This window comes from Bos indicus x Bos taurus, chromosome X (assembly GCF_003369695.1).
Source record: "Bos indicus x Bos taurus breed Angus x Brahman F1 hybrid chromosome X, Bos_hybrid_MaternalHap_v2.0, whole genome shotgun sequence".
NCBI classification, from domain to species: domain Eukaryota; kingdom Metazoa; phylum Chordata; class Mammalia; order Artiodactyla; family Bovidae; genus Bos; species Bos indicus x Bos taurus.
The window spans coordinates 122,404,137-122,426,634 of NC_040105.1; the positions used below are offsets into that span (position 1 = coordinate 122,404,137).

Genomic DNA, 22,498 nt, shown 5'->3' on the forward strand with positions numbered 1-22,498 from the left:
AGTGCCCAAAAGTGTGCAAACCTCATAATCTGGTAGAGAATGTATACCCCTCCAGAGCTTTTCATTTTCAGGTAGAAAAACAAACCCGGTGTCACCTCCACATTGGGGCCACTCAGACGTTGCCAGCATTACTAAACCAAAGTTCCAAGGGTACAGAATGTGAAGCCGAAAGCACTCCCAGGCCAGGACCAAGCTCCAGGAGGAAAAAAAACAAAACAAAAGTGAGCATACAGCACAAGGCCCTAGGCTGCCTCTGGCCTCACCACACACCCTAGGCCCTTTTGGTCAGAGTCCAGTCCCCAGGGAGGTCTGGGGACGGGACGGGCTTCCACCCGAGCCTGCGGATTCACGGCCTACTCTTCCAGGTGCCTTCACTGGGAGTCTACCACCGGCTGACTGGGCCCCTTTGGTGCAGAGGCCCTTCCCCCATGGGCCAAGACTGTAACTTTTTATTCTGTATAGTTCTTTAAGATTTTTTGATGTGGACCATTTTTAAAGTCTTTATTGAATTGATTGCATACATTCTGCTTCTCTTTTATGTTGTGTTCTGTGTTTGTTTGTTTGTTTGTTTTTTGACCCCACAGCATTTAGGATCTTAGTTCCCCAGCCAGGGATACAACGCGCACCCCTCCATTGGCAGGAGAAGTCTTAACCACTGGACCAGCAGAGAAGTTCCTATTCTGCATATTTCTATATTTTTGATTTTTCATAATGAGAATAGATTCAAACATTTCTCACAGAATTTTAAAATGCAATATAAAATAAAGGTATCTTAGCAGGCTATCGGTAACAAATATTTAAAGCAATTTTCAAGGGGTCCGAAGAACTGAAGGGATAAAGAAAAGGTGAAATACTTCTGTGTGATTTGAAACTTTTATAAGGTGCATATGCTGTTTTTAATTAGAAAAAATATCTAATGGGAAAAATGAACTGAAGGCCTGCAGTGGAACTGCAGTGGTAACTGAGGCCCAGAGGAGGGCAGTAGAAAGCCATGAGGTGGAAACCCAGGAAAGGTTCTTCTTCCTCCCTCTCACCTGGAAAAGGATTATAATTTAGCCAAGAAGGAGCTAGGACAAGCTCAGATACTTTCCAGTGAGGACGGTGTTGGCTAGACTCTGGGAGCAAGACAATTGGATAAAAGAGGGGAAATCAGAAAAGTTTAGAGAGATCTAAGGGGAGAGAAAGCAGGAAAAGACATTTTTCACAGAGGATCATCAAACACAAGCCCAGGAGCAGAGTCCTGGGGCAGAAGGCTAGAGACATTTCTAGAGCTCTTGGGTTCACAGGCCTGTTTAGGGGCAGTGACTGAGTCCTTGGAACCTGCCCCTCTGCTTTTTTAAAATGGACAAGATAAGGATGGCCCTGCAAACTTAAAACACAGAGTTGGGATCAGCAGGGGCTAGCACAGGGTCAGATCCTGTCTTTATTTAAAATACTTCATATTTTGTACAACATGAATTTTTTGTGGATTCATTTTTATTTTTAAAATATTACATGAAAATGTTATTTATCTTGATTATGGAGTGTTTGAACACCCCTTAAGTTTTCTGCCAGAGGCAAGAGTCTCTGAGCCTCATCCTTGTTCTAGCAAAAAGAATAACAACAAATTTGAAGCAAGAAATGGGATTTTAAAGCACATCTGTTATGCATGATTTTAATCAAAATTGTACCCCAGAATTTCTGAGTTGAAATGAATTTGAATTTCTAACATGTTAGGCATGTGAGCTCACATTAAAAAAATCATATAAATCTATGTGAAAGCAAAAAAAAAAAAAAAATACACCATAGCTCCTATATCCATTGGCAATGTGAAGTTAATGATAAATTAACTTGGAAGCTATTTCTGAAATATTGGCTTTAACATATTTTTTATCATCTATCCACCACTAGGGAAAATACTGAGTTTTTTGAAAAAAGAGTTGACAGATATTCTTTTCTTTATAAGCACCAACAGAGAAGGCAATGGCACCCCACTCCAGTACTTTTGCCTGGAAAATCCCATGGAAGGAGGAGCCTGATAGGCTGCAGTCCATGGGGTCGCTGAGGGTTGGACATGACTGATCGACTTCCCTTTCACTTTTCACTTTCATACATTGGAGAAGGAAATGGCAACCCACTCCAGTGTTCTTGCCTGGAGAATGCCAGGGACGGGGGAGCCTGGTGGGCTGCTGTCTATGGGGTCGCACAGAGTTGGACACGACTGAAGCGACTTAGCAGCATAAGCACCAAATTAAAATTATTTGATTCAAAAAGCAATAAAGTAACATCTTCTCTTTTTAGTTTTTTTCCCTTGCTTTATTGAGATATAACTTACACGTAACATTGCATAAAACTAGCATTTCTGATCTTTATACAGTTAAAAGTATTTGAAGAGCAGGATTATTTAGAGCTTCAGGGCAAAACTGAGTTTTATTTTCCAAAGAATATTTAATTTTGTTCTATTCCAATGACCCCCAAATAATGGTTTCAAAGACTGCTACCCATTCAGGCTTACCCCTTCATCTCTTTTCTATTCATTTTAAAGATGGAGAAACAGACTTAAAGAAAGATTCTTAACACACAACCTGTTTATAAGGGTTACCCTGATTACCCACTCCAGCTTTGTTTTCAGCTAGCCCCTTCCCGGAATCTTCATTTTGGCCACCTGGACACAAAGTTCCCTCAACCACAAGTTCATGCACTGTTCTTTCCTTCCTATTTGGGTTCAAGGAATTCCTACTCACATTAAAAAATAAATGAATTAAAAACCCCGGGGACAGTTCCAAGATGGTGGAGCAATAGGATGGGGAGACCAGTTTCTCCCCCACAGATTCATCAAAAGATCATTTGAATGTTGAGCGACTTCCACAAAACAACTCTGTACGCTGGCGGGGGACACCAGACACCCAGAAAGGCAGCCCAATCTCTTCAAAACGAGGTAGGACAAAGTATAGAAAAGGAAAACAGAGACAAAAGATTTAGGGACGGAGACCCGTCCTGGGGAGGGAGTCGTAAAGGACAACTTTGCACACAATAGGAAACCCTCTCACAGACGTGTCTATGGGGAGCTTTGGACTCAGAGGGCAACAAACCGGGAGGGAAAAAAAAAAAAAACCCACAGAGTACGTGCCTAACTGCAAATACCAGCGGCAAAGTGACACAGACACTCGCGTCCTTGACCAGCGAGTGTGGGTTGGGCAGGGAAGTGTGGGCTGCTTCATTGGTTGGTCCTTAGGGTAAGGATTGGGCCTGAACGCCCTGAGAACAATCTGACAGAACTAATGTAACAGAGCAACCCAAACCTTAGGATCTCCAGAGAGACAAAAAAGAAAAGAAAGGGCCTTTCCCACCCAAAACTCTAATGCTGCATGGTGACCCCTGGCGCGATCACAGAACAATGGATTGCATCCTAGCAAATACCAAAGGAGAGCAAGCTGGCTGCCCAGTTAGGGCCCTCCCTCCTGGAAAGCAGAGAGGTAGGTGTGTGACAGCCAGAGCCAGAAGGAAAGGGGTTGCTGCAATCTCGGCCCCAGAGACTGCATCATTCACCAAACTGTGAGCAGACTGCCAGTTGCTAACAACATCTTCCTGGGATCCTGGAAGGTTCACATCTCCCAGGAGAGTCACAGCCTGAGATCAGCTCACCAGAGGAGATACATAGCACACCTGGGACTGTGCCCTCACAGTGCACCCAGGAAACGGAGAACAAGTACAAGCAGGGAGAATGGACTGTCTGAGCTGCCCGCAACAGCTCCAGAGAAATTCCTAGATATATTGTTACCATGATCACTTTTTAATTAAAAAAAAATTAGTTCTTTATTACTCCTTTAACTTTCATTTTTATAGCCTACTATTCCTGTAGTTCATGGCATCACAAAGTGTCAGACATGATTGAACAGCTGAACTGAACTGAACTGAACTGATTACCTTTCCAAAAAAAAAAAAACATTTTTTAAAACAAATTCCATACATATTTTTTAAATTTTTGTGATCGATTCTGTTTTGAATTTTTTATGTTGTATTTTTGAGAGTCGAACCTCTATTCTAGGTTTTTCATCTTTGCTTTTTGGTATTTGTTATCAATTTTGTACCTTTAATAATCTAATCTTCAGTATTTAATTAGGGATTTTAATTACTGGCTTGATTGCCCTTTCCCCTTTTCACTCTCCCTTTTCTCCTCTGGGTCACCTCTATCTCCTTCCTCCCGCTTCTCTATTCTATATAACTCTAATGAATCTCTTTGGATGTTCTGAGCTGTGGTCATTATTAGAGAAATGCACATCAAAACCACAATAAGATATCATCTCATGCTCGTCAGAATGGCCACCATCAAAAAGTCTCAGTTCAGTTCATTTTAGTTCTGTCGTTCAGTCATGACAGACCTCTCCACCATGACCCGCCCGTCTTGGTGGCCCCACATGGCATGGTTTAGTTTCATTGAGCTAGACAAGGCTGTGGTCCATGTGATTAGATTGACCAGTTTTCTGTTATTATGATTTCAGTGTGTCTGCCCTCTGATTCCCTCTCGCAACACCTACTTAGGTTTCTCTTACCTTTGACGTGGGATATCTCTTCATGGCTGCTCCTTACCTTGGACTAGAGGTATCTCCTCACTGCCACCCCTCCTGACCTTAAACGTGGAGTAGCTCCTCTCGGCCCTCCTGCGCCCACGCAGCCACCACTTCTTGGACATGGGCTTGCTCCCCTCGGCCGCTGCCCATGACCTGGGGCATGGGATAGTTCCTCCCGGCCTCCGCCCCTGGCCTTGGGCTGGGGTAGCTCCTCTCAGCCGCTGCCCCTGACCTAGGACGTGTGGTAGCTCCTCTCAGCCGCTCCTTCGCCATCGCAGCCTGGCACTCCCAGCCGCCGCCCTTGATCTTGGACGTGGGGTAACTCCTCTCGGCCGCTCCTGCACCCTCGCAGCCTGGCACTCTCGGCCGCCGCCTCTGATCTCGGACATGGGGTAGCTCCTCTCGGCCGCCGCCCCTGGCCTCGGGTGTGGGGTAGCTCCTCCTGGCTGCTCCTGTGCCATCGCAGCCTGGCAGTCTCGGCCACCACCCCTGACCTCGGACGTGGGGCAGCTCCTCTCGGCCGCCCCCCTGACCTCGGACATGGGTTAGCTACTCTTGGCTGCCGCCCCTGACCTCAGACGTGGGGTAGCTCCTCTCAGTCACGCTTCTGCGAGGTCCGTTGCAGCTGGCAAACACTAAATGCTGGAGATAATGTGGACAAAATGCAACCCTCTTAACACTGTTAACACGGGGTCTCCTCTGGTAGCTCAGAGGTTAAAGCGTCTGCCTGCAATGAGGGAGACCTGGGTTTGATCCCTGGGTCCGGATTTCCTCTGGAGAAGGAAATGGCGACCCACTCCTGTATTCTTGCCTGGAGAATCCCATGGATGGAGGAGCCTGGTGGGCTACAGTCCACGGGGTCACAAAGAGTCAGACACGACTGAGCAACTTCACTCACTTAACACTTTTGGTGGGATTGCAAACTGAGACAGGCACTATGGAGAACAGTGTGGAGATTCCTTTAAAAACTGGAAATAGAACTGCCAAATGACCCAGTAATCCCAGTGCTGGTCATACACGCAGAGGAAACCAGAACTGAAACAGGCACATGTACCACAAAGTTCATTGCAGCACTGTTTACAATAGCTAGGACACGGAAGCAACCTAGATACCCATTGGCAGGCAAAAGGATAAGGAAGTTGTGGTACATATACACAATAGAATATTCAGTTCAGTTCAGTCACTCAGTCGTGTCTGACCCTTTATGATCCCATGAACCGCAGCACGCCAGGCCTCCCTGTCCAAAACCAACTCCCGGAGTTCACTCAGACTCACGTCCATCGAGTTGGTGATGGCGTCCAGCCATCTCATCCTCTGTGGTCCCCTTCTCCTCCCGCCCCCAATCCCTCCCAGCATCAGAGTCTTTTCCAATGAGTCAACTCTTCTCATGAGGTGGCCAAAGTACTGGAGTTTTTCAGCTTTAGCATCATTCCTTCCAAAGAAATCCCAGGGCTGATCTCCTTCAGAATGGACTGGTTGGATTTCCTTGCAGTCCAAGGGACTCTCAAGAGTCTACTCCAACACCACAGTTCAAATGCATCAATTCTTCGGTGCTCAGCCTTCTTCACAGTCCAACTCTCACATCCATACATGACCACAGGAAAAACCATAGCCTTGACTAGACGAACCTTTGTTGGCAAAGTAATGTCTCTGCTTTTGAATATACTATCTAGGTTGGTCATAACTTTCCTTCCAAGGAGTAAGCGTCTTTTAATTTCATGGCTGCAGTCACCATCTGCAGTGATTTTGGAGCCCAGAGAAACAAATTCTGACACTGTTTCCACTGTTTCCCCATCTATTTCCCATGAAGTGATGGGACCAGATGCAATGATCTTCGTTTTCTGAATGTTGAGCTTTAAGCCAACTTTTCCACTCTCCTCTTTCACTTTTATCAAGAGGCTTTTTAGTTCCTCTTCACTTTCTGCCATAAGGGTGGTGTCATCTACACATCTGAGGTTACTGATATTTCTCCCAGCAATCTTGTTCCAGCTTGTGCTTCTTCCAGCCCAGCGTTTCTCATGATGTACTCTGCGTACAAGTTAAATGAGCATGGTGACAGTATACAGCCTTGACGTACTCCTTTTCCTATTTGGAACCAGTCTGTTGTTCCATGTCCAGTTCTAACTGTTGCTTCCTGACCTGCATATAGGTTTCTCAAGAGGCAGGTCAGGTGTTCTGGTATTCCCATCTCTTTCAGAATTTCCCACAGTTTATTGTGATCCACACAGTCAAAGGCTTTGGCATAGTCAATAAAGCAGAAGTAGATTCTTACTCACCTATAAAAAGGAATGCATTTGAGTCAGTTCTAATGAGATGGGTGAAACTGGAGCCTATTATACAGAGTGAAGTATGTCAGGAAGAGAAACATCAATACAGTATATTAACGCATATACATAGAATTTAGAAAGACGGTGATGGAAATCCAATATGCAAGGCAGCAAAAAAGACACATGTAAAGAACAGACTTTTGGACTGTGTGGTAGAAAGAGAGGGTGGGACGATTTGAGAGAATAGCATTGAAACATGTATATTGTGGGGGCGGTCTTAAGATGGCAGAGAAATAGGACAGGGAGACCACTTTCTCCCCTACAGATTCATTGAAAGAACATTTGAACGTTGAGTAAATTCCACAAAACAACTTCCGAATGCTGGCAGAAGACATCAGGCACCCAGAAAGGCAGCCCATTGTCTTCAAAACTAGGTAGGAAAAAATATAAAATACAAAAAGAGAGTCAAAAGAGGTAGGGACTGACATCCATCCGGGGAAGGGAGTCTTAAAAAAGAGAGAAGTTTCCAAACACCAGGGAACACTCACCGGCGGGTCTGCGGTGAGACTTCGAACCTCAGAGGGCAACATAACCAGGAGGAAAAATAAATAAATTATTAAAACCCACAGATTATGTGCCTAACAGCCACTCCCAACGGAAAAGCAGTGCAGACGCTCGCATCTGCCACTAGCAAGCGGGGACTGGATAGGGAGGTGCAGGCTGCATTGATTAGGGTAAGGAACAAGGCCCGAATGCCCCAAGGGCAATCTGAGGGAACTAACTTGAGATAGCAACCCAGTCTGTGGGATAGCTATCCCACGTGCATACGTACTTCCCTGGTGGCTCAGACGGTAAAGCATCTGCCTACAATGTGGGAGACCCGGGTTCAATTCCTGGGTTGGGAAGATCTCCTGGAGAAGGAAATGGTAACCCACTCCAGTGTTCTTGCCTGGAAAATCCCATGGACAGAGGAGCCTGGTAGACAACAGTCCATGGGGTTGCAGAGTTGGACATGACTGAGTGACTTTACTTTCACTTTCAAGACACTGCCAGGCCCTCTCACAGAACAAAGGACTGAACAGAGCCAGCCGGCTGCAGACCGGCCCATCCCCTGCTGGAGACAGGCAGGCGAGGGCAGCCAGAGCCAGAAGGGGGCAATTACGGCCCCAGAGAGGCATCATCTACCAAACTGCAAGTAGGCTTCATTGCTAACCAAGACTTCTTGGGATTCTGGATGGTTGACATCTGCCTGGAGAGTTGCAGCCAGAGATCAGCTCCCCAAAAGAGACACATGGCACGCCTGAGAAGGCGTGCTGGTTGTACACCCAGAAAACCGAGTGGCTGGGGTGGGGGAAGCGATAAGACACAGCCCCCAACTAAGGGAGACTGCACTCACCAAGCACCTGATCACCTGAGGTGCTCAGACCTGGGACGGGCACAAAACGCAGGCCCAACCAAGTGTGCCCCTTTGTGGAGTACCTGAGAACCTGAACCTGAGTGGCGTAGACCTGGGAAGTACATGCAACCCAGGGGCCCACCTCAGACGGTTCCTGGCAGAGCAACCTAGAGCCTAAACAGTGTAGACTGGGAAAGCACACACGCCATGAGCAGGGCCAAGCCCAGGGTGGCGGAGACACTGAGAGCATCCCCACACACGCCGGTGATATTTGTTTGCAGTGTTCCTCCCTCCTTACAGTTCAACTGAAGTAAGCCTAAAAAGTGACCACCACTGCCCTCTTGTGTCAGAGCCAAAATTAGACACTGAAGAGACCAGCAAACAGAAGAAGCTAAAAAAAAAAAAAAGAGGGAACCACTTTGGAAGTGACAGGTGCAATAGATTAAAACCCTGCAGTTAGCACCAACTACATAGGAAGGGGCCCATAGATCTTGAGAACTATAAGCCAGATCAAGGAACTATCTGAAAATGAACTGACCCTACACTGTCCACAACAACACCAGAGAAAGTTCTAGATATATTTTAACTATTATCATTTTTTTAATCTTTAAAAATTTTTTTCATTTTAAGTCCTCTATTACTCATTTAATTTTCATTTTTACAACCTATTACTTTGCAAAAAAAAGGACCCTAGTTTTAAAGGAAACTTCATATATATATATATATATATATATATATAATAATTCTTGTGACTTTGTTTTTTTCTTAATATTGTATTTTTGAGAATCTAACCTGTACTCTGAATTTTTAACCTTTGCTTTTTGGTATTTGTTATCAATTTTGTAGCATTAAGAACCCAATCTTCAGTACCCATGTTTACTTGGGAGTGAGATTACTCGCTTGATTGCTCTCTGCCCCCTTGGACTCTCCTTTTTCTCCACCAAATCATCTCTATCTCCTCCCTCCCACTTCTCGTCTCCACCCAAATCTGTGAATCTCATTGTGTGTTCCTGGTTGTGGAGAACACTTAGGGAACTTATTACTGGCTAGATCTGTCTCTCTCCTTTTTGATTCCCTCTTTTATCCCCTGGGCCACCTCTGTCTCCTTCCTCCCTCTTCTCTTCTCTGTGTAATTCCGTGAACATCTCTGAGGAATCCAGACTGAGGAAAGCACATACGGAACTGATTACTGGCTAGCCTGCTCTCTCCTTTTTTGATTCCCCCTCTTCTCCTTCTGGTCACCTCTATGTCCCTCCTCCCTCTTCTTTTCTCTATGTAACTCTGTGTACCTCTCTGGGTGTCCCTCACTGTGGAAAAACTTTTCCTCATAAATCAAGCTGTCTTACCATCAGTGCTATATAGATGGAGAAGTCTTGAGGCTACTGTAAGAATAAGACTGAAAATCAGAGGCAGAAGGCTTAAGTCCAAATCCTGAGAACACCATAGAACTCCTGACTCCAGGAAGCTTTAATCAATAGGTGCTCATCAAACACCTCCGTACATACACTGAAACCAAGCACTACCCAATGGCCAACAAGTTCCAAAGCAACACATACCATGCAAATTCTCCAGCAAAACAAGAACACAGCTCTGAGCTTCAATATACAGGCTGCGCAAAGTCACACCAAACCCACTGACATCTCAAAACTCATTACCGTACACTCTTGCACTCCAGAGAGAAGAAATCCAGCTCCATCTACCAGAACACTGACACAAGCTTCCCTAACCAAGAACCCTTGACAATCCATCCATCCAACCCCATCCACAGCAAAAAACCTCCACAATAAAGAGGAATCACAAACCGCCAGAATATGGAAAGGCCACCCCAAACCAGGCAATATAAGCAAGATGAAAAAGCAGAGAAATACCCAGCAGGTAAAGGAACAAGATAAATGCCCATCAAACCAAACAAAAGAGGAAGAGATAGAGAATCTACCTGATGAAGAATTCCAAAGAATGAAAGTGAAAATGATCCAAAATTTTGAAAACAAAATGGAGTTACAGATAAATAACCTGGAGACAAGAATTGAGAAGATGCAAGAAAGGTTTAACAAGTACCTAGAAGAAATAGAAAAGAGTCAATATATAATGAATAATGCAATAAATGAGATCAAAACACTCTGGAGGGAACCAAAAGTAGAATAATGGAGGCAGAAGATAGGATTAATGAGGTATAAGATAGAATGGTAGAAATAAATGAATCAGAGAAAAAAGAATTAAAAGAAATGAGGACTACCTCAGAGACCTCTGGGACAATGTTAAATGCCCCAATATTCAAATCATAGGAGTCGCAGAAGAAGAAGACAGTAAGAAAGGCCATGAGAAAATACTTGAGGAGATAATTGTTGAAAACTTCCCTAAAATGGGGAAGGAAATAGTCACCCAAGTCCAAGAAACCCAGAGAGTCCCAAACAGGATAAACGCAAGGCGAAACCCCCAAGACACATATTAATCAAATTAACAAAGATCAAACACAAAGGACAAATATTAAAAGAAGCAAGGGAAAAACAACAAATAACACACAAGGTGATTCCCATAAGGATAACAGCTGATCTTTCAATAGAAACTCTTCAGGCCAGGAGGGCATGGCAGGGCATACTTAAAGTGATGAAAGAAAATAACCTACAGCCCAGATTACTGAACCCAGCATGGATCTCATTCAAATATGAAGGAGAAATCAAAAGCTTTACAGACAAGCAAAAGCTGAGAGAATTCAGCACCACCAAACGAGCTCTCCAACAAATGCTAAAGGATCTTCTCTTGACAGGAAACACAGAAAGCGTGTATAAACTCAAACCCATGGCAATGGGATCATACTTATCAATAATTACCTTATGTAAATTGGTTGAATACCCCAACCAAATGACAAAGACTGGCTGAATGGATAAAAAAACAAGACCCCTACATATGTTGTCTACAAGAGACCCACCTCGAAACAAGGGACCCATGCAGACTGAAAGTGAAGGGCTAGAAAAAGATATTCCATGCTAATGGAGACCAAAAGAAAGCAGGAGTAGCAATATTCATTTCAGATAAAATAGACTTTAAAACAGATGCTGTGCAAAGAGACAAAGAAGGACACTACATAATGATCAAAGGATCAATCCAAGAAGAAGAAATAACAATTATAAATATATATGCACCCAACATAGAAGCACCACAATATGTAAGATAAATGCTAATAAGTATGAAAGGGGAAATTAACAATGACACAATAATATTGGGAGACTTTAATAGCCCAATCACACCTATGGATAGTTCAACTAAACAGAAAATTAACAAAGAAACACAAACTTTAAATGATACAATAGACCAGTTAGACCTAATTGATATCTATAGGACATTTCACCCCAAAACAATGAATTTCACCTTTTTCTCAAGTGCACACGGAACCTTCTTCGGGATAGATCACATCCGGGACCATAAATCTAGCCTTGGCATATTCAAAAAAACTGATATCATTCCAAGCATCTTTTGTGACCACAATGCAGTAAAATTAGATGTCAATTACAGGAGAAAAACTATTAAAAATTCCAACATATGGAGGCTGAAAACTACATGCGGCTGAATAACCAACAAATCACAGAAGAAATCAAAAAAGAAATCAAAATATGCATAGAAATGAATGAAAATGAAAACACAACAACCCCAAACCTATGGGGCATTGTAAAAGCAGTGCTAAGGGGAAGGTTCATAGCAATACAGGCTTACCTCAAGAAACAAGTCAAATAAGTAACCTAACTCTACACCTAAAGCAACTAGAAAAGGAAGAAATGAAGAACCCCAGGGTTAGTAGAAGGAAAGAAATCTTAAAAATTAGGGCAGAAATAAATGCAAAAGTAACAAAAGAGACCACAGCAAAAATCAACAAAGCCAAAAGCTGGTTCTTTGAGAAGATAAATAAAATTGACAAACCATTAGCAAGACTCATCAAGAAACAAAGGGAGAAAAACCAAATTAACAAAATTAGACATGAAAATGGAGAGATCACAACAGACAACACACAAATACAAAGGATCATAAGAGACTATTATGAGCAACTATATGCCAATAAAATGGACAACTTGGAAGAAATGGACAAATTCTTAGAAAAGTACAACCTTCCAAAACTGAACCAGGAAGAAATAGAAAATCTTAACAGACCCATCAGAAGCATGGAAATTGAAACTGTAATCAGAAATCTTCCAGCAAACAAAAGCCCAGGTCCAGACGGCTTCACAGCTGAATTCGACCAAAAATTTAGAGACGAGCTAACACCTATCCTACATAAACTCTTCCAGAAAATTGCAGAGGAAGGTAAACTTCCAAACACATTCTATGAGGCCACCATCATCCTAATAGCAAAACCTGACAAAGATGCCACAAAAACAAGAAAACTACAGGTCAATATCACTGGTGAACATAGATGCAAAAATCCTTAACAAAATTCTAGCAAACAGAATCCAACAGCATATTAAAAAGATCATACATCATGACCAAGTGGGCTTGATCCCAGGGATGCAAGGATTCTTCAATATCCACAAATCAATTAATGTAATACACCACATCAACAAACTGAAAGATAAAAACCGTATGATTATCTCAATAGATGCAGAGAAAGCCTTTGACAAAATTCAACATCCATTTATGATAAAAAAAAAAAAACCCTCCAGAAAGTAGGAATAGAAGGAACATATCTCAACATAATAAGAGCTATATATGACAAACCCACAGCAAACATTATCCTCAATGGTGAAAACTTGAAAGCATTTCCCCTAAATTCAGGAACAAGACAAGAGTGCCCAATCTCACTACTACTATTCAACATAGTTTTGGAATTTTACCCACAGCAATCAGAGCAGAAAAAGAAATAAAAGGAATCCAGATTGGAAAAGAAAAAGTAAAACTCTCACTGTTTGCAGATATAATGATCCTCTACATAGAAAACCCTAAAGACTCCACCAGAAAAATACTAGAGCTAATCAATGAATACAGTAAAGTTGCAGGATATAAAATCAACACACAGAAATCCCTTGCATTCCTATACACTAACAATGAGAAAACAGAAAGAGAAATTAAGGAAACAATTCCATTCACCATTGCAATGAAAAGAATTAAATACTTAGGAATATATCTACCTAAAGAAACAAAAGACCTATATATAGAAAACGATAAAACACTGGTGAAAGAAATCAAAGAGGACAAAAATAGATGGAGAAATATACCATCTTCATGGATCAGAAGAATCAATATTGTGAAAATGAGTGTACTACCCAAAGCAATCTATAGATTCAATGCAAACCCTATCAACTACCAACGGTATTCTTCACAGAGCTAGGACAAATACTTTCACAATTTGCATGGAAATACAAAAAACCTTGATTAGCCAAAGCAATCTTGAGAAAGAAGAACGGAACTTAAGGAATCAACCTGCCTGACTTCAGGCTCTACTACAAAGCCACAGTCATCAAGACAATATGATACTGGCACAAAGACAGAAATATAGATCAATGGAACAAAATAGAAAGCCCAGAGTTAAATCCACACATCTGTGGGCACCTTATCTTTGACAAAGGAGGCATGAATATACAATGGAGAAAAGACAATCTCTCTAACAAGTGGTGCTGGGAAAACTGGTCAACCACTTGCAAAAGAATGAAACTAGAACACACTTTCTAACACCATACACAAGAATAAAGTCAAAATGGATTCAAGATCTAAACATAAGGCCAGAAACTATAAAACTCCTAGAGGAACACATAGGCAAAACACTCTCCGACATAAATCACAGCAAGATCCTCTGGAACCCACCTCCCAGAATATTGGAAATAAAAGCAAAAATACAGAAATGGTACCTAATTAAGATTAAAAGCTTCTGTGCAACAAAGGAAACTATAAGCAAAGTGAAAAGACAGCCTTCAGAATGGGAGAAAATAATAGCAAATGAAGCAACTGGCAAAGAATTAATCTCAAAAATATACAAGCAACTCCTGCAGCTCAATTCCAGAAAAATAAACGACCCAATCAAAAAATGGGCCAAAGAACTAAACAGACATTTCTCCAAAGAAGACATACAGATGGCTAACAAACACATGAAAAGATGCTCAACATCACTCATTATCAGAGAAATGCAAATCAAAACCACAGTGAGGTACCATTTCATGCCAGTCAGAATGGCTGCTATCCAAAAGTCTACAAGAAACAAATGCTGGAGAAGGTGCGGAGAAAAGGGAACCCTCTTACACTGTTGGTGGGAATGCAAACTAGTACAGCCACTATGGAGAAGAGTGTGGAGATTCCTTAGAAAACTGGAAATAGAACTGCCATAGACCCAGCAATCCCACTGCTCTGCATATACACCAAGGAAACCAGAATTTAAAGAGACACGTGTACCCCAATGTTCGTCGCAGCACTGTTTATAATAGCCATGACATGGAAGCAACCTAGATGTCCTTCAGCAGAGGAATGGATAAGAAAGCTGTGGTACATATACACAATGGAGTATTACTCAGCCATTAAAAAGAATGCATTTGAATCAGTTCTAATGAGGTAGATGAAACTGGAGCCTCTTATACAGAGTGAAGTAAGCCAGAGAGAAAAACACCAATACAGTATACTAATGCATATATATGGAATTTAGAAAGATGGCAATGATGACCTGGTATGTGAGACAGCAAAAGAGACACAGATGCACAAAACAGTCTTTTGGACTCTGTGGCAGAGGGTGAGGGTGGGATGATTTGGGAAAATGGCATTGAAACATGTATATTATCATATGTGAAATGAATCACCAGTCCAGGTTTGATGCATGATACAGGGTGCTTGGGGCTGGTGCACTGGGATGACCCAGAAGGATGGGATGGGGAGGGAGGTGGGAGGGGGGTCCAGGATGGGGAACACATGTATACCCATGGTGGATTCATGTCAATGTATGGCAAAACCAATACAATATTGTAAAGTAATTAGCCTCCAATTAAATAAATTTATACATTTTAAAAGAAGAAACATGTATATTACCATATGTAAAATAGATGACCAGTGCAAGTCCAATTCATCAAGCACGGCACTCAAAACCAGTGCTCTAGACAACCGAGAGGGATGGAGTTGGAAGGGAGGGGGGAGGGGGCATCAGGATAGGGGGGGACACATGTACACCCATGGCTGATTCATGCTGATGTATGGCAAAACCCACCACAGTATTATAAAGCAACTATCCTTTAATTAAAATAAATAATTTTTAAATAAATAAATAGAAATAAAACACACACACACACCCAAAAAAACCCACCTCAGATCAAGGGTCATCTCCTCCAGGACTCCCCACTTTGAAGAGATAGTCCTTTTGCATGATCTTGTGGCACTGTATCCTGTGACATCACTGCCTGCATATGACATTACACACCCTGTGTGCATGTGTGCTAAGTCACTTCAGTTGTGTCCAACGCTGTGTGACCCTGTGGACTGCAGCCTGCCAGACTCCTCTATCCATGGGATTCTCCAGACAGGAATACTGGGGTGGGTTGCCGTGTCCCCCACCTCCAGGGGATCTTCCCAACCTAGGGATTGAATCCACATCTCTTACATTGGCAGGCGAGTTCCTTACCACTAGCAACGCCTGGAAAGCCCATTATATACACCGTGCTGTGCTGTACTCTGCTGTGCTGCTGCTTAATTGCTCAGTCATGTCTGACTCTGCAACTCCACGGACTGCAGCCCGCCAGGCTCCTCTGTCCATGAGGATTCTCCAGGCAAGAATACTGGCATGGGTTTCCATGTCCTCCTCCAGGGGATCTTCCCAACCCAGGGATTGAACCCAGGTCTCCCACATTACAGGTGGATTCTTTACTGTCTGAGCCACCTGGGAAGCCCAAGAATACTGGAATGGGTAGCTATCCCTTCTCCAGGGGATCTTCCTGACCCAGGAATCAAACCTAGTTCTCTTGCATTATAGGCAGATTCTTCACCAGTTGAACTACCAGGGAAGCCCCATTACATGACCTAGTGATTGGTTATTTATGTGTCTGTCTCTCTCTTTAGATTTCCAAGGCAGGGACTGTGACTGTCTGAATGCTCATGCTTAACAAAAAAATTCCTGTCCATAGATCTCCAACATGCTTTTCTTGAAGCAGTGAATCATCCTGGCTACCTCTCTCTCCTTCAAGCCCTATGGCCTGCCCTTCCTCAAGTCCTACCCACATCAAAAGACTCCTCCAATGCATTGATTACTCTCCATCTTTACCACTCTGCTTCAAGCCACCATGCTCTATCAGGTGGACCTACATAACAGCCTTCTAATTGTCTAAATTACTTTAACCCCAGCAATCTAGTGCCCATACAAGAGCCAGGGTGGGGGGATGGTTTCTAAAATGGAGAACTTACCATGTCACTCACTAGACAGAAAGTCTTTAGTTCAGTTCAGTCATTCAGTCGTGTCCGACTCTTCGCGACCCCATGAATCGCAGCACGCCAGGCCTACCTGTCCATCACCAACTCCCAGAGTTCATGCAGACTCACATCCATCGAGTCAGTGATGCCATCCAGCCATCTCATCCTCTGTCGTCCCCTTCTCCTCCTGCCCTCAAACCCTCCCAGCATCAGAGTCTTTTCCAATGAGTCAACTCTTCGCATGAGGTGGCCAAAGAGTTTCAGCTTCAGCATCATTCCCTCCAAAGAAATCCCAGGGCTGATCTCCTTCAGAATGGACTGGTTGGATCTCCTTGCAGTCCAAGGGACCCTCAAGAGTCTTCTCCAACACCACAGTTCAAAAGCATCAATTCTTTGGCGCTCAGCCTTCTTCACAGTCCAACTCTCACATCCATACATGACCACAGGAAAAACCATAGCCTTGACTAGACAGACCTTTGTTGGCAAAGTAATGTCTCTGCTTTTGAATATGCTATCTAGGTTGGTCATAACTTTCCTTCCAAGGAGGAAGTGTCTTTTAATTTCATGGCTGCAGTCACCATCTGCAGTGATTTTGGAGCCCCCAAAAATAAAGTCTGACATTATTTCCACTGTTTCCCCATCTATTTCCCATGAAGTGATGGGACAGGATGCCATGATCTTGGGTACCCATTAAAAGCAGCTCAATAAAAAGCTTGAGGGATATTCAAAATCTTAATATTTGTAAGAAAAATTCCTACAAACTTATACCCCAGGATGATTTAACCTCTAAAACACATTAAGAACTACTATAGGGCTGTAAGGTGACTCCTTAACATTTAACAAAGAAAATCGTTCTTCAGTTTCTAGAGCTAACTCATTTTCTCTGCCTTCTGTGCTTAATAATGTCTCAAACTTTTTGATTCAAATCTGATAGAATATTTGATGTCATGGAGAAATAAAGGATTAAAATTCTTTTCATAATATTTGTACCCAGGAGCTCATGTGTCACCATGGTGAGATTATGTTGTCAGGATATGACACAGAATGATTATGAAGTCATAGGCCCCTAAAACAAGCTGAGCCATTTTAAATCCAGCAGTTTCCTTGGGAGAGGAAACAGGACAACAAGGTCCTGGACATGAATCTCTTCATTTATGTCCTCCTTTTATCAATTTGGACAAGTAGTTGTTTAGATAGAAATGAAAGCAATGGATCTGCTACTGCAGGTATGTCCCTAACCTTAAAACCTAGAAATTATGATCTATTATGTTAAATGTATTACAGTACTTAAACAAGCTAGCTGTGTATAAGAAATCTGCTGTTTATTCTACTTTACTATGAGTAGGTCTTCGAGAATTTCTAGGACAACACCTGAAAGTTTTACTTCTGTGTAAACATTCCAAACATAGAAACATGAAGAGTACAGCCTTACTGTCCCCTTTCATTCCCCTTCCCCACCCAATCCACCAACCCCTGCCCCTCCCCCACCAGCCATACCAGAAAATTCTATGTGAATGAATCTAGCATGGTACCTAACACATAGTAGGTTTCAAGAATTGTGTTTTCTTGTCCCATCCCTTTTCCCACCATACACATTCACACACACATCAACACTCCAGTGCATTCACACATTCAAATACCTAGGTAATGGGTTGAACAAGCCACGACGTGGGGTAACCTAGATAATTATACTGATTAGCCAAAGACAGCTCCCAGATTTGGCTTGTAGACTGTGGCTGGCTGGGGAGGTGATAGAGGGAGGAAAATGACAGTGGTTATCATGCTTAAAGAAATAATTGATGATGAGATTTGACTTGGATCTACAGTAACAAACCCCCATCAAAATGGAAGCAAACTTGGTTCCCAAGCACAGGTTCTGATGATACATGTTCTTTCATAGTAACTACACATGCTGAATTCAAGCAGACCAAACTGCAGGAATTACGGCGACGTCTACTCATTATTATAATTGGTACCCTTATCACTGGCTATATGGTCACGTGTACCTGCTTTCTTCACTATAGCTGTGATAGCGAGGAAGCCCATAAAGCAACCAAGTAAGTCTTACACCTTTGAATAAAAGTACAAGGTTGTGGGGAGGCACGTGTTCTTCACTATACTCTATAACTGTGAGAGCGGGGAAATCCCCAAAGCAGCAACATTAAGTCTTACACCTTTGAGCTAAAAATACAAAGTGGCGGGGTGTAGGGGTGAGGTGAGGAGGTGGGTGTGCACGCGCATGAGGAACTGTACCTGCACACGCATGCGCACTCACACGTAAGCGGGTTCACTGTTGTTTTGTTACTTACCACTAACTTTAGACTTCAGAAGAGCTACCAACATCTTGTGGGCTGGATATGTTCACTTAAATGAAGCTCTTAAATTATCTCAAGTACATTATCAACTTTAGCCAAAACTATCCTATTCAGGGTTCACTTGAGCCCCAGGCTGCTAATTTCATTGTAAGTTGAGTCTATGAAAAGAGGGAATGACTATCTAAATAAGACAGAATCAAAACCTTCTCAGGGGAGAAGGAGTTGGGTCTCTGCATTCCAAAGATAGTAACACATTTTGGATAATCTATCATTTTGAGATGTAATAACATGAAAAATTTTCAACTGTGTTCAGTGATTCTAGTCCCTGGCTTTAATATAGGAGGATCAGGCTGGCACTTGGTATACTGGGTCTCTAAAAATTTCCCAATCCAAGGACTGGTGACTGAAATATACCACTGTTCTATTCCTTCAGTTTTAGAGTTAGCATGTGAGGATTAATATGTATGGTTACAAACCTTGATGGTGTAAATATGATAGGAAAACAATGAATTTGGTCTAAGATTTTTTATGTGACAGGTTGTGACATTTGTGCCTCAGTTGCATATCAACTTGTGGCTTTTTTGTAAAAAGTATAATTTCTGGATTAGATAAATTCTCTCTCTCCCTCTCAACAGTAGATTTGAAACAAGTTTGTGTCATTGCATATATAGACTATATGGTTATCCATTGTGGTTGAAACAGCAAAATTAAGAAAAAGAAAAAGCATTCAACACGAGTTCAACTCTGTAACCTGACTCATAGTTTTCACCACACTCTGATTCTTACTGTGTTCAATTTTCCTGCTAGAGCCACAAAAAGACCACAAGTCTAAATTGACACAATAGCCCATATTTTCTGGTAACAGTAATCTTACTCCTCTGATTTAAATTGTCATATTCCAAATCCTCTGTATTTTCAGGGACAAGAAAGAAGATATCACCATCAAGGCATCCAGGTCATCTAAAATATCATTTACCTACTCCAAGTCACCGACTGCTGGTCTGGGCGATCCAGAAAGACAATCCGTGGTATCCAGAATAGATAAGTCATCTGGGCTCTCAAGTCCACAAAAAGTTACTTCAAGTGCAGAAAAGTTAGTCAGGTGCTCGAGTCAAAAAAACCATCCAAGCCATCAGCTCCCAAAAAAGTGTTAGGATCACCCCCCTCCCAGGAAAAGTTGCATAGAACATGCAGTCCAAAAAAGGCACATAGGCAGGCTCATGCCCATAAGCTAGTCAGTCAGGTCAGTCCATCCTATCCAGAGAAGGCCATCAAGCCAACTTGGCCACCAAGTCTACAGTGTCGGGCCAAGCCAACCAAAACTCCTCTACCCTATCCAAAGAATCAGAGCTTCCCTGAGCAATCAAGTGTAGATAAACTGACCAAACGCCAGAGATATCTTAAACTAAAATGCCCAGCTAGTGCAGGTAGGGCAGAAATATTATCTAGACCTCAACCAGGGAAGTTTTGTCGATGCTACAAGGAAAAGTGCCTTGTTTGCAGAGCTGTTTCTGAGCCGTTCATCACTCATGTTTCAGATGCAAATAAAAAGCATGTTCCAGTTCCACTGTTTTCACGCGAATTGAAGCACTTTTACAAGTCGTATAAAAAGAAACAACCCAAATACAACACACTGTATGGCAACATGAGTGACAGTGATATCACAACATACAACAGTGATGGTGAGAGTGACAGGGAGGTGATTATAATCTGCAATATAAAATGCAAGGAAGACATCTATAAAAACTCCCAAAATAATTAAGGGATCAAAAGAAAGACCACCGATGCAGAAGAAGCAAGCTTCTATGAACTATTATATGCTCACCATATTTAAGAACCTGGTAGACAAAAACTCCACTTGGTATCACTATTAAGATTAGACTTATATCCATCTCGAGGCAATTTATTTAAAAAATAGTACATAAATGTGTGACATAACAACTGATTTTGTTGTAATTATTATTGTATTTTAGAGGTATAAATCTCTTTGTGAGGTATCTTAGATCTACTTGGGCAAATTCTGGGAGATGGTGAGGGACAGGGAAACCCAGCCTGCTGCAGTCCACGGGGTCACAGAGTTGGACACGACTTGATGGTTGAACAACAACGTAGATCTGGTCACTTGGATGGGCTTCCCAGCTGGTGCAGTGGTAAAGAATCCACCTGCCAATGGAAGAGATGTGGGTTTGACCCCTGGGTTGGGAAGATCCTTTGGAGGAGGAAATAGCAACCCAGTCCAGTAGTCTTGCCTGGGAAATTCCATGGACCGAGGAGACTGAAGGGCTACAGTCGATGGGGTCGAAAAGAGTTGGACACAGGCACACGGTTAAATGTGAACCAGTCACACACACACACACACACACACACACACACACACACAAATATAGAAAGGTATTGCAAGATGGATGCCCTGGGCTCCTCTTTCCCTTGGATTAACCCTCAAGTGAAGTCTCAACCCAACTATCTTTTAAATTTTGACAGAGTGTCCTCACAGTCTAAGACTGTCTTTCTCTGGTGCCCAGTGTGTGGCGGAAATGGCTCTGTGTGCTTGATTCTGGCTGCATTGGGGAAATTCCTGATAGTTATTTCCTTTTTTAAAACATATTTATTTGACCATGCCAGTTCTTAGTTGTGGCATGCAAACCCTTGGCTGCAGCATGTGATTCTCTGACCAGGGATAGAACCCAGACCCCCTGCATTGGGAGTGTGGAGTTTTAGCCACTGAACCACCAGGGAAGTCCCAATACTCATTTCTAATACCACTGCCTCTGATGACTGCTACCAAAGTAAGGGTCCAGGCTCCAGCCCCCACTCTCAAGGTTTTTGATTCTTTTGGTTACCCTTCAAATTGATAAAAAGAGTTTGTCCTGTTGTGCATTCTCAGAATGGCCCAGATAGAGGTCGGATATCTACCCATTTTCTTCACAGGGTACCTTCTTACTTAGAATCCAGAGGGCTGGGAGGCCAGGGGAAAACCTTGGAGTTATATTTTCTAGCTTCCTCACTGATGAGAGGTTATCCCTGCCCACTTCCAAGAGCATGGTTCAGAAAAACAGGCAAAATCCTGCAGTCCCAGCCTATATTCTAGTACAGTGAAGTCAGTCCCCTGTCACATTCAGCAGGGTCAGTTAAATTCCATAGCTAGCATATATTGGATGTGTACTACTTGCCAGACATTGTACTAAGTCCCTTTATGTCCAGGATATCTGAAGGCCACCCTCCCCTCAATTTTACAGATTTAGAAAAAGGACTCACATGACTCAAAAGCAGATTATAGTCATGGCTGAGGTTTATTAGAGCAAAAATATACAAATCAAGAGCAACAGGAAAAAGACATCTTTTTGGGTGAATCAGAGAGGTTGGACATGCGCTTTTGAGTACTTGCCCCTCTGGGGCCACCTAAGACATTCTCTCTTCTCTAGCAACAAACTAGAGGCATGTGTGCAACATGGCTCTGCCCAGGGAAGCCTCAGCATCTGAGGCTTTTATTGAGAACAGGTCCCATAGGTACATCATGCTCCATAACCAGACATGGCAAGTGAAACTCAGGATCCCAACAATGACACCAGATGCACATTATCGATGTTGATGTTTGTGCCAAGCAAT

General features: G+C 42.7%; 1 pseudogene; it reads left to right on the top strand.

The window, feature by feature from the left end:
- The first annotated feature begins 17,715 nt into the window (after nt 1-17,715).
- On the top strand, nt 17,716-20,654 carry LOC113888225 (annotated as a pseudogene).
- The last annotated feature ends 1,844 nt before the right edge of the window (nt 20,655-22,498 follow it).